This window comes from Micromys minutus (assembly GCF_963924665.1).
Source record: "Micromys minutus genome assembly, chromosome: 24".
NCBI classification, from domain to species: domain Eukaryota; kingdom Metazoa; phylum Chordata; class Mammalia; order Rodentia; family Muridae; genus Micromys; species Micromys minutus.
In genome coordinates, this window is record NC_137959.1 from 3469431 (window position 1) to 3482035 (window position 12605).

Consider the following 12605-nt stretch of genomic DNA (forward strand, 5'->3'; position numbering starts at 1 on the left):
AGTTGAGTGTAGTTGCTGTTTAAAATTTCTTCAGCAAGATTGGCCTTCTTACTCAGCTTTGACACACGCACGTGCACACACACACACTCAAGCAATATGCAAAAACACAGGAAACTAAGCAACTGGCACCAGTTTCACTATTAGTGAAGCAAATGCCCCCTGTCAGAAACATCTGTTATTCCTTTTTTCCTTGGAAAGAGCCATTATATGCTTTCTGGAGCCAGGGAAGTAGAAAACCTTGAAGTTCTAGGAGGCTTTATACATCTTGTTACTGAGATAAGTGGAAAGAATTTTTATTAAAGGCCAAGAAGTACAACTACAGCCAAGAGAAAACGCCAAATTATTTGGCATAAATAAAGAGAAATTTCCAGACACTGAAGGCCTTGCAGCCCACCCAGGCTCCAGCAGGTATTCTTTATGTGACTGAGAGTCTCTGTCCTTCTTTATGTGGTTGCTCTTGAGGAGGAGAAACAAATTCATCCAGGAACTGTTGCAAGAGGGGAAAGAGACACAATCGGTTTCGGTTCCAAACACAGTCCAACAAGGTAGAGGGCAGCATAAATGGGGTCCAGGCGAGACTGAAGGCTTCAGCTGCTGCGGATTGTTCTGTGGCAATGCCCGTGTTTTGCAAGGTGTCTATTCTAAGCTGTACGCCCAGCCCTGGGACAAGTCCTTGTCAAACAGACTTAAGAGGATTCTTATTAAAGAACATGTTGATCAAATGTTAGGCATGGAACCTTCTTTCTAGACTCACAGCCAAATTCACATCGGTGCTTCGGTGGATCTGTGACAACATACTGGATAGAGACAGCCTAAGAAAGGGATGAATTTATTAAGTTCACGGTCTCGGAGGTCTCAGGTCATAGCACTTGGCTTCATGCTCTGAGGCAGAGCATCATGTTGGCCCGAGTGTGGCGGATGAGAGACGGTCCTCATCTGCTGGTGAGCAGAAAGTAGAGAAAAATGAATGCCCATCAGTCTGGCTCATTCCTTCCCGTTCTGCCCAGGTCCCCACTCAATGGGTGATGTGACCCACCTTCAGGATGGCCTTTCCTCTTACAATCACACTTACAGGTGTTCCCCCGCTGATACTGTAGGTGGCTCTAGATCTGGTCAAGTTTACATAAAAAAATGATCATCCCAGAATTCTGGCTACAAAGGGGCCATTTAAGGCCATCAAGGACAAGAGTCCAACTCTGACCTAATCAGAAAGAGGTTAGGAGAGCCTGAGTCATGGAAAGTGTTTACTGTATATCTTAATAAAATAATGCTGCATGTCTCTATCAGCAATGTCTTAGAGTCAATAAAATATGACCAAACAAGCACAGAAAAGGAAAGGAAAACAGCTTCTTATCTATGTTAGCCCATTGTGCTGTGAATACCTTCCCCTTCGAGTGGATTTCCCAGTTCTTCTAATTTCTATGAAGGAGAGATAGAGGCAGAGGCCATCATTGGTACAGCCATTGGGGAAACATTTATTTAATCCAAGCAAGAATGAACAAGGACTTCAGATGTGCTGAATAACACAACAGAACATGAATGCTTTAAAATGCCAGAGGCCCAACTGAAACCAAGGCATCACAGAGCTGTGTCCACAGATACTTTCTTGTTACAAAAGGGCGTTGTGAGAGCCATAAGTCTCATTTTTAGTCACAACTTTAGTTCTCCTGCTATAGGCACCCAAAGCCACTGTTTGGGACAGAGTCACAACTCATGCTTTGTCATGTATTAATTACTAATGTGTGTGTCTCATGGACAAATGTTTGCTATTAGCTAAAATTTCATGGACAAATTTTATCATCCTTTTTTCTGGTCCACTCCAATTTAACAAATTTTTATTTTGCCTGCAGGCTAGAAAGCTAACTTTATGCCAAAGACATTTCTATTTTAGCTGTCACAGCCCCAAAATGAACATTTTGTTTTAAGAAGTAACTGGGAAAAATACATGCAAGAAGGAAAATATGATTTATTTTTGATGTTTTGAAGACAATTTAAAGTGATCTCAGTTAACAAATTGCAGTTTAGTTCAGTTGTCTTTTTGGAAAGAGTGATTCTAGCTTCAGTGTGGTTAGAAACACATCCTGTCAGCAAGGGCCTCATTCTTGATGTACATTTGAGGAATCACCCAGAATTCATCTCTGCCCAAAGGTCTTGCAAAATGGCCTTGAAAGGTTTGAATTCATTTAGTTACTATCTGTATCTCGCAATTAAATCTCAATCTAGCTGGTGTGAAAATGGCCTCATCACATTTCTTTTGGTTAAAATCTTTGGCTTCCAGGCCTAATTAGAGCATTTTTCTATTGCTAAAACAAAATAGAAATGACCTTACTTCAAAACCACCCACAGAATGTTCAACAGAAGGGAAACTGGATCTCAAGGTAGACGATGACTTGGTCTAGCCAAGGTCTGCTTTCACTTTGAAACCGCCCGCAGCTTTTGTCTCTGGCCTGTGGCTTAGCTCACAAGCAGTGAGGTTTGAGTGATGAGTTCGGAAAGTGTCAATGGCCGATTTGAAACTTTGCACTTGAATAGAATTAGAGCTGGAAGTCATCCAAAGCTTAGTTGGGTAAGCCTCATCCATGCAGTTTTAATACTTCAAATTCGGGTTTCCCAGTACTTAGTGTACAACAAGACAAACCCAGCGGTGAAGACTTAGAAGACGCTTATGTAGAAAAGGGCAGCCTCATAAATATTTGTTGAGTAAACACTGCATCACTTTGACAAAACATCTGAGAGAAATAACTTAGAGGGAGAAGGGTTAGGTCTTTCCTGAGGCTTCAGGGATTTCAGTGTGGTCCTTAGCTCTGTGCAGTCTGGGCCCATGGTAAGATAAAGGCATCATTCAGATGTGGTGGCAGAAGCTGTTCCCTTCATGACTGAAGGGATGCAGAGTGAGGAAGTGACAGGGGTTTTGACACATCCTTTAAAGCCCTACCATAGTAATCCTCAACCTAGGCGGCACTTTTTTAAGTTTTCACAGTCCCATAGTGTGGCAGCAGGAAATCGAGTGTTCAGTATGTGAGCCTGGGGAGGAACGGGGAATTCACTGCAAGTCAACGCAGGACACACACACACAACACGTGTTTGAACTTTAAACTTCTAAGGTTGCTGAACAGATATACTTGGTAGGCATTTAATGACATTTATTATACTTACTTTATAAAAATATGACTATTCATTCCCTCTTCATCCACCTTTTTCCGATCCCTTGTCATTTGCATCTCAAATAGCTCTGCAACCAGTAAAAAAAAAAAAAAAAAAAAAAGAAAAGAAAAAGAAAAAAAAAAAGCAGTATCTGATGGGAAAGTAACAAGTCCCCTGGAGCAATGCCCAGAAAACACAAGTCAGACCACAGACAGCTGAGCCTTCCTCTTCCAAGAATATGAAGACCAAGAGGGATCTTTACACAGGCATTACAGTGGGAAGGAAAAAGCACTCAGTCAACTTCCTTTAAAAAATTATACTAGAGACTGAACCTGAGGTGTTACGTGTGTTAGGCCAGACTTCTACTGTGAAGCTATGTCCTCAGGCCCCTCTTTGTTGTTTTGTTTGTTTGTTTGTTTGTTTGTTTGTTTTTTATTTTGAGGCCGGCGAAATGTTAAAGCTGTTATTTCAGTCTCCAAGTGGCCTGAGTTGTCTTGGAACTCCCCTGCATCAGCCTTAGAGTAGTCAGTCTTATGAGGCCTGTCTCAGGATACTCCTTTATTTTTTCTTGGATCTTCAGGATTTATTCAGGAGTGAATTATTAAAATGTCAGATGAGAAGACAGTCACTTAGACATAAACAAGTACATTGATTATAACTATATCTAAAAATTCTCAATAACCTTCCAGCAGATTAAAATTAGCTTGACTTGAGGGGACTTTGGAAGAGGTAGGCTTAATTCATATTGTTCATGGAGATATAATATATTGGCCAATCAGATGTAGTCCACAGTTGATCGGCTAAATCAGGAAGACAGCAAGACTGCTGTGTTATTCTTTCTGTCTCTGGCCTTGTTCAGTTACTGGGTCCCGTGGTCAGTCTTAAGGCTCATGCTGGCCTTGCTGCGTGGCCACCCTTGGGACCTGTTTACTCTCTGATGTGCTCAGTGCCTTCTGACTTCACCCTCCATATAATGTGACTCTGGGTGTTCTTTAACAAGAATGATGGTGACTTTCAGCTGGAAAGAGTCCCCAGCCTTAAAGTTTCTCTCCGTAATTTGGCATGCACAGATCTCCATAGTGTGGCTTGGACATTAACTTGCTCTTGTTGTATTTAGAGTTGAGCTTGGTCTGTTACCCACCAGGCCTAAACTTCTGTCAAAGAAGTCTTTCTCGAGCACCAAGCACCATGGGTAAGTTTAAATAAGATATAAATATTCCCATAGATATTTTATATAGACTTCAACTTAAAATTCTGAGCTATTGTTTGATAGTATACTAAGTTTTAAACCAATCTACTAGATATGCTGCTATTAAATGTGAATAGTTATCTTTCAGAGATCTAAATTTCAGGACTTAGACGCCTGTGATTGGTGAGATGAGTTTTCCTGAAAGGAAAAGTCACTGGGCACGAATGTTGTGAAAAAGTGGCGTCCCGGGTTTCGGCACTAATGTTAGGGGAAGGATGAAGAGAGTGGGGGGCATATGGCCAATGGAGGTGCAGCGAGGCCTGGGGGCAAGGAAGATGCCTCTGGGGTATTCATGTTGGGAATCCCTTCCCCCTAAAGGACCAACCACACAACAGTATAGTAGAGAATAGAGTTTATTCAGGTCATGGAAGAGTTAAGAGGGAGGGAGCAAAGGGAAGAGGAGGGGTAGGGGTGGGAGAGCAAGGCTGCAAAAGCACAAGAGCAAGAGAGAGAGGAGGGGTCAAGCAGCTCCTTTTATAGTGTCAGGTCACTGGGGCGGAGCATACCTGGCTACTGCTGGGTAATTGAGGGGTAGGGTTTACAGAACCCCAACACTTCCGACATAAAAACACTTGGTTAAAAACAAAACAAACAAACAAACAAAAAAAAAACCCCAATGAGCTGAGTTAATCCCCAGAATCTATGGAAATGTAGAGAGCAAAAACCAACACCACAAAGGTTCTCTCTGATCTCTACAAACATGCTGTGATGTGCGTGCATTTACCCCAGATCCTGCATGTACACACACACATACAAACACACACACACACACACACACACACACACACACACACACACAAAGAGAGAGAGAGAGAGACAGAGACATAGACTGAGACAGAAATGAGTATAATAATATTTTTAAAAAGAACTTAAAGATCTGTATTAGCTAATGACTTATACACATTAATAGTTTATTTCTTTTTAAATTCCCTCTCTATATAAATGGTATCTAGCATTCATTTGCCCACTGCTTTTACCAAATTAATGAAAGAGTCATAGCACACAGAAAAACCCATAAAACACAGAACATAGGATTTAATGTACTGAAATGATAATTTTTGACTAATGGTCATGTATTTATGTAACTGTATAGAACCAAAACATTGCTATTTCACTACGTAAGCGACATAAAGGTTATTGAGATGGTGCTAACTTTCCAGCACTGTGATACAATTCCTGAGGTGACTGACTTATGAGCAGGGAGAGGGAAGGCTGCCCACTTCAGAGGAGAGAGCAGATGGGCTCAGACACAGTCTCCTCTTCAAGCTGTGCCCTATATGCCCCACGCCCTCCAACTAGCTCGTCATCCCACAGAAGCACTGTCTGTGAGGGACCAGCCTTCAACACTCTAACTTTTAGCAGGCATTTCAACTACAAACTGTACCAGGTGTTTTTATGTTTTTAAAACGAGGACACTATTTTACTGAAATAACTTTAGAAATGACATAAGTTTTAAAGGCTTGATTTGGTAGGACGCTTATTTGATTTTATAACAGGGCTTCTTCCTTTCCTAATAGCACTGGAAATGACAGAGTAAGGAATTGGAAGAAACAAGAGTTGAAGTGGTGCCAGTGGGTAACTGGGCATTTCTGTCTCTGGTTTTGGACTCCACCAAATGCAGTTCTGGAGTAATCTGCCACTGAATTACTCAAGGCAGCTTGGGTTTAGACATTAAAGGGAAACTGTCAATGATATTGAATGTGGGTCCTTGTCTCAGTCAAGCCTGCAGTGTAGTCCCATGAGCCCTCATAACTATTTGGGAGGGAAAATAGCTTGCTTCTTCGGTTGTTTAAAGGGGTAAAGGTTGAACATACCATTAGGTATATAAGAAGACCTCACCTTTTCAGTCAAGTAGAAGTTGAACAGGAAGCAGGGTTACTGGGGAGCAGGGCTGTTTAACATGGTGTTTGTGCTCACAGGACAATCTAAGGGCCATATGGAGACCCTGAAAAGCCCCAAAGCAACCTAATTTACTTCCTAAAGTGGCTATCGGAGTAGGGCAGAGCATCTACCTTCTGACCCACAGCTTTGCCTAGGAGAGTCTGTTTCAACTTGTTCACAACCTGATCTCAGAGGGTGCTGGATCCTCACTAAAGACAGATCCCAAATACACTATTTCTAACAACTCTTCAGGCCCAGATAAATGCAAGTGGAAATATTGGAATGAGACTTTATTGGTAATGTTTACATGTCTGAAGGAACACACAGATGTATAGATGTATATGCACATGAAGTATAGCTCCTTTCTGAAGACACCGGTCCATAGAATGTGGCAGGGATAATCGTCCTACTCCACTAGAGGGCGTCACCTAATACCTTCACACTCCTCTAGGCTTGGAGAGATGCCAAGATCCAAGTTGTGGCTTTCACTGTGGACTGTAACTTAAGAGTAGAAACCACATCTGTTTTTCACGCATTCCTTCCCTGAGCAATGTTTCTTCAGGCACCCACTCTATGCCAGATGTCTGGAAAACCAAAGAGACAAAACCAAAACACTTTAATTTAGCAAAACCCAGATGATCAAAATATATAATAAAGAAGTTTGATTAGACTGAAATAAAAATTATGAAGAAAACAAAAGGACATATTAAGCATGTTTGGAAGTAGTAAGGCAGGACTTGTGTATTTTGAGGAGTTTGAACCCTTAGCACCCAGTTAAAAATGGAGTAAGAGAGTGTGTGTACCTATAACTCCAGGATTTGGGAGTGGAGACAGATAGATCCTGGGAAATAGTTGTCCAGCCAGAGTAGCAGAAACAGAGAGCTTCAGGCTCAGGGAGGGGCCTGGATTCAAGGAGATAAAGGGACTGATAGAGGAAGATGTTCAATATCTGTCTTTGGCCCATAAACCGGAATTAGACCTACATGTCTCCAGCCATTCAGAGAAGATTGAAGGGGAAGGTCGAGGTTGCCAGTCTGGTCTTATAATTAAACTTCCTCTTCCTTTATTATCTTATTGGTTTTTTCTAAAAGTCTTGTTGCTGGAAGAGGTTGATTAGCTATTTAAAAACTGGTGTGAGTGTATTTTAGCTGTACACATCTTTATTTTCCCTTCTCAAGCCCAGACTCCTGTGGTTCTTTGCATACAAGGTATCTCTGCAAAAGCAATTAAAGCGACATGCACCAACCACCAGCTGGGTGGGAAGCCTTTAAGATCTTCCCACTAGTTTGTTTGCCAGGGTGGCTTTTTAGATAAAAGCTTAGAATTCTTTGCAAATAAATATTTGCATGATATCCTGTGCAGAGATGAAATTCTCTAGGATAAGATGAGGTTTGAGAAATGCTTTCTTACTGAGTTCCAATGTTGTTTGATGAAGACATTATGGGCTTGCGGAAATATGTCTATTAAGGAAAAACTGGCACCTCAAACACATCGTTTTGTGAACTTACTTTAGCACGTGGGCTGTATCCAAACTGTGGAGGATGTGGTTTTGAATAATTCACAACAGAAACAGAGGAAGACAAGAATTCATGTGGGCTGCAGGAGTTTAGCTGGCCATCTGAAGAATCTAGCTTGCTAGCAGCTAGTGACTTTCTATGGGACAGTCTTTTCTGTCCCGCAGGCTCAATATACACTTGTATGGAAGTGAGTGCTTATCTATGCACTTTCTACGAGGTGACTCTTTTCTTTCTAGAAGGAAGCAGAGCTGATGGCGAGATGTTTGCACACAAGAGCATGGCAAGCCTAGGAAGTTTGCATGAAGACTTCCTTCTGACTCTTCCGCTCTGATCTGCAGTGCTGTTGAGGTTTGAATATGATGTTGCCCACAATGAACTGTGCCGAAGGCTTTCTGTGTGCCTTCTGGCATTACCGAGAAGATCACGAGGGCCATCAACTGGACGTGCCATTCACTGATGAACTTATAGCTAAGTGAGCTCGGCTGCTCGGCAGTGGGACCCACCTGGAGAAAGGCCACCGGGAGCACGTGGTTGGAGAGTGTATCTTGTTCTGGACTCTCCTTATCTGTTCTCTCCTTCTTAGTCCCTGCTATACACTCTAGGACTTGCCATTGTATATTGTCGCAGCTCCACGGGCTTTGGGCTGCACCGAGTCACAAACCCAAACCTCAGTGATCCACCCTTCCCTTCTTTAAGTTGGCCTTCTCAGGTTTTGTCCCCCACAGTGGACAAAGAGTATCAAGATTCTCTTTGCTATATGGTCGTTGGGTCTGAGGCATCACGTTGCTTTAAATTCCCAGGCATTCCCCTTACTTATCTGTCAGTCTTCCCTTGAAAAGACTTGAAATCCACTGTTTGATGTTGACAATGGGAATTCCTTCGGGATTATTGAATTGCTTATTTTCATGCAGGAGATGGTCGAACTTCGAAGGAAATCTTAGTAGATACCACACGTAAAACGGTCTTAGTACACCGAGACAACCAGCTTGGGGAAGCGACTTTGATTTGAACTTCGGCATCATTTTAATGTTTATGCTTGGAGAGCCAACCTTCAGATTTGAACTCCGGTAATACATGAGTTCATAAGTGAGAAGCTGGCTGCCCAACCAGGAACATGATGATGTTGAACACAAACCAGTGTAGCCTCAAAGGTCAGCTTCCTGGCAGAATGCAGAAGAACCCAACAGCACTGTGAAGCCCTTGCACTGGGGATAAGAAAGTACATGTTTGGGAGGAAACCAGATCTAATGAGAGGCTTTCCCTCATTTCCGACGGTGTAATTAAGCATGGCTTTACTCCTAGAATTTAATGAGAGCCTTTCGTAAAATGTATCCTGGATGCTGTGGGGGTTCGATTCCTTAGGCGTCTTCTCTCATTGCTTCAAGCCAAGCTGGCTCCAGACATCCTTGGAGCTGGGGTCACAGCTGCCAATTGTTCATTAGCAATTCCTCTACACAGAGCTCTACCTTGCTTGTCTGTAAAATGCAGTAAAAGAAAACTACCACCAAGGAAAGAGACTTTATCTTCTCGCCTTTGTTTTTATTTTATTTGTTTTTTGTTCTGCTTCAGGTAAAGCAGGAGAGGCACCTATATTAGCATACTAGAACAGGAGAGAATACAAATCTAAAGCTAATCCTCCCCCACCCACACCCCAGTCTCTCTCTGTCTCTCTCTCTCTTCACAACACCCCCCACACACGATATTTCTTCCTCCTGTAAAATGGAAACTTTGTTCGCTTTGATGAAACTCTCTGTTTCCTCCATCCCCCAGCCTTAGGTAACTTTGCTTCCATCTGGATTCCACATATAGGTGGGAACATGCTGTCTTTCGGTGCCTGGCTTTAGTTAATTAACAAACCCCTCTCCAGGCTCATCTGCATAGTTACAAAGGACAGGATTTCCTCATTTCCTTCAGGTTTATTCTATTGTAGAGATACATTCCTGATCCTTTTCAACCACTTATGCTGTGGGCGGCTGAGTTCTCTGGGCTATTATGTTACAGCAAACCCTGGAGGGCAGGTGCCCTTTCTACTGAATGCACAGATAATGGGTGAGCAAGGTCCTATAGCTGTTCTGTTTGTTTTGAGGAACCTCTGCCCCGTGGTCCTGGTTGTTGTTGTCACAGCTGTACTAACCCACATCCCAATCAACCGCTCTGTGGCTCCTTTTCTCTCTATCTTCTCCAGCATCCATTGCCTTTTGTTTTCGTCTGGCTAGTCCTGTACCACCAGTACCGGAAGCCTCATCCTGTGGGGGCTTCTAGATGCTGACTCTCTAATTTTACTGTGTCCACTTTATGTCATAGAATACAATGTTCTGACCAGATTAAGCAAGAAGCTCAACATTGATAAAACATTAAAAGATGGTTGGTTGTTAGTCTTTGTGGAGAGCGGGTGTGGCGATAATTCCAAGATGGCGCTTGGGACTCGGGCCAAGTCTTGTCACTGGCCCCTGCCTTCCTCCCACTTCCGAATACAGACACGTCATTCCTTTAAGCTGCGCAGGCGCACCAATGACGCAAGATCAGGTCAGATGACTCAGACCTATGAACTGCAGCCACGCAACATGGACTGAGGAGGTGGAGTTGAGAGAGGGTAAAGGGACTGCGCTTGGGTGGCGGAGGGAGAAAGAGAGACTTTCACTGGCATGCTGTAAGGTTCCTGAATAAACCACTTTGAGAAGAACGGTGTGTCGTCGCTCCTTTTCTGCTGGTTGGAGACGGTAGCGACAAGTCTTGTGATGGGGAGCAGGTTAAACAAAACCAATCACTGAATATATTTTCCTGTTGTCTGAAGACGATTATTACACAAACATCTGTAGGGGCTGACCTGCTGTCGTACACTTATAATTGTACTTGGCTTCTGAGGTTTATTAGTTAATAATATTTCTGTGATATTTTTGTGGTCAGTTACATTATAATCAGTTTCTTTAAGCTCCCTCCTTTTTGAATGTTAGAACTACTGCTTTAGGAGTAGAGAGAGACGGTGGCCTTGTCCAGTCAACAGTGGCTAAGAATTTTCCAGTGAAAAGGTTCGGGAAGATCAAAGGAAACTTTTGCCTATCCAGAAAGTAGGGACTGGCTGTTGGAATTCTGTAAACCCCACCCCACAGTTAGCTGGCTTTATAAAAGGTGCTGCCTGCTCCCTTCTCTCTCTTGGCCTCTTACTCTCTCGAGCCCTTGTCTCTCCTCTCCCCATTTCCTTCCCCCCCTCTAACCATGTGCTCATGACTGGCCTCTATTTCTCTACTCCTCTTCTCTCTTCTCTCTCTGCCTCTACTACCCTCTTAACTCCCCTCCCCATGCCCTAAATAAACTCTATTTTGTACTACGCCGTTGTGTGGCTGGTCCCTCAGGGGGAAGGGACTCTGGAAAAGTAGACACAGACAATTGAGAGGGTCTCCAGGTGGCTGTGATTTTTTTAGTTAATGATATTTTAAGGACCAGAGGCCCTTGTGGTCAGGTCCAACAGCCTTCAGCAAAAACCAGCCACAGCTCTCTGCTCCATGAACAAAAGAGGATGGTGGAGGTCGTTCCATGGTGGACTTCTAAGCCACAGGGAAGGCTCAGGGCAATGAGGACCTGGATGGTGGGAATTCCACAAGAGTGGTTGACCTCCACCATCTGTGCTTGCTTTGGCCCATGTGGCTGACCCTTGGATGGGACTGGAACAGATCTATGCTGGAAAAACCGAGCAGCATCATGTCAGATAAGAATGTTCCAGGGGCCGCACGTCTTAATTTTACCATGACATTTATCACCTCATTAGGACACAGGCTGCTCTTTGGGAGCAGAATGTACTCATCAGAGGGAGTTGTTCCCTTCCAAATTGTCTGAGTGAGCCTGTCGTAGGAAAACTGTACTGAGAAGATGAAGAAGGCCTCTCTCCTCTGCCAAGCTCTCCGGACATGTTCTTCAGATGCTTCTTTTGAGTCCCCTTCCTTTTCTGTAGGCAGGGTTCTGGGTTAGTCCTTGGAAGATTAAAAAAAAAAAATCTTACTGTGTTTCACTTTGGAAAATTCTTGCCTTTTTAAATTGCTAATGTGGATGATGAAGTGAAAGGATGTTGATGTAACCCAGGGCCAAAGAGTGTCAATTATTCTCCCATTATCTCAGCCCTGGCTGCTGAGGCACACAGGCTGCTGTTGGCGCTCAGGAATGTGTGCTCCAAATGAGTACGTGGTTCTAAGATGGCTTCTCTGAGATACAACCTTGCTCTGGCCTCTGTACTGACCAAGGGCTAGAGTTCATTGCAAAGAAAATGTGTATCAGATCGGTTGAAGTGTCCAGGGGTCATCACAATCATGAAATCATGGCATCCTTCTGACATGACAGGATCATTGCAGGACGAGCTCACGCCAGCTCTAATGGCCTCTGTGAGTGGGCGTGGCTCATGAGTTCCCACCCCTGGCTGAGGTGGTGCTGACAGTCAATGGCTGTGGACAGAGGAAGAACCAGCTTTCTTTACGGATATCCTACTGTGAGTCAACTGAGCAGTAGATAAGCCAATCGATCTAATAGATGACCATCCTGTAGATGATCCCACACCCATAAGTATGTAATGGAGTATCACAAACTAGTCTTGGTGATATATATATATATATATGTGTGTGTGTGTGTGTGTGTGTGTGTGTGTGTGTGTGTGACATATATATATTTGAAAAAATGATTAACTTGATTAAAAATACATTTTGCGTAAAATTCTCAAAGAATTAATGAAACTAATAAAAATGGATATAGTGTTTATTAACATTAAACTAGAACGGCTCTCATGTCACCCATCAGTCCTCTCTGCGCAGTCACTACCTCAGGAAGTG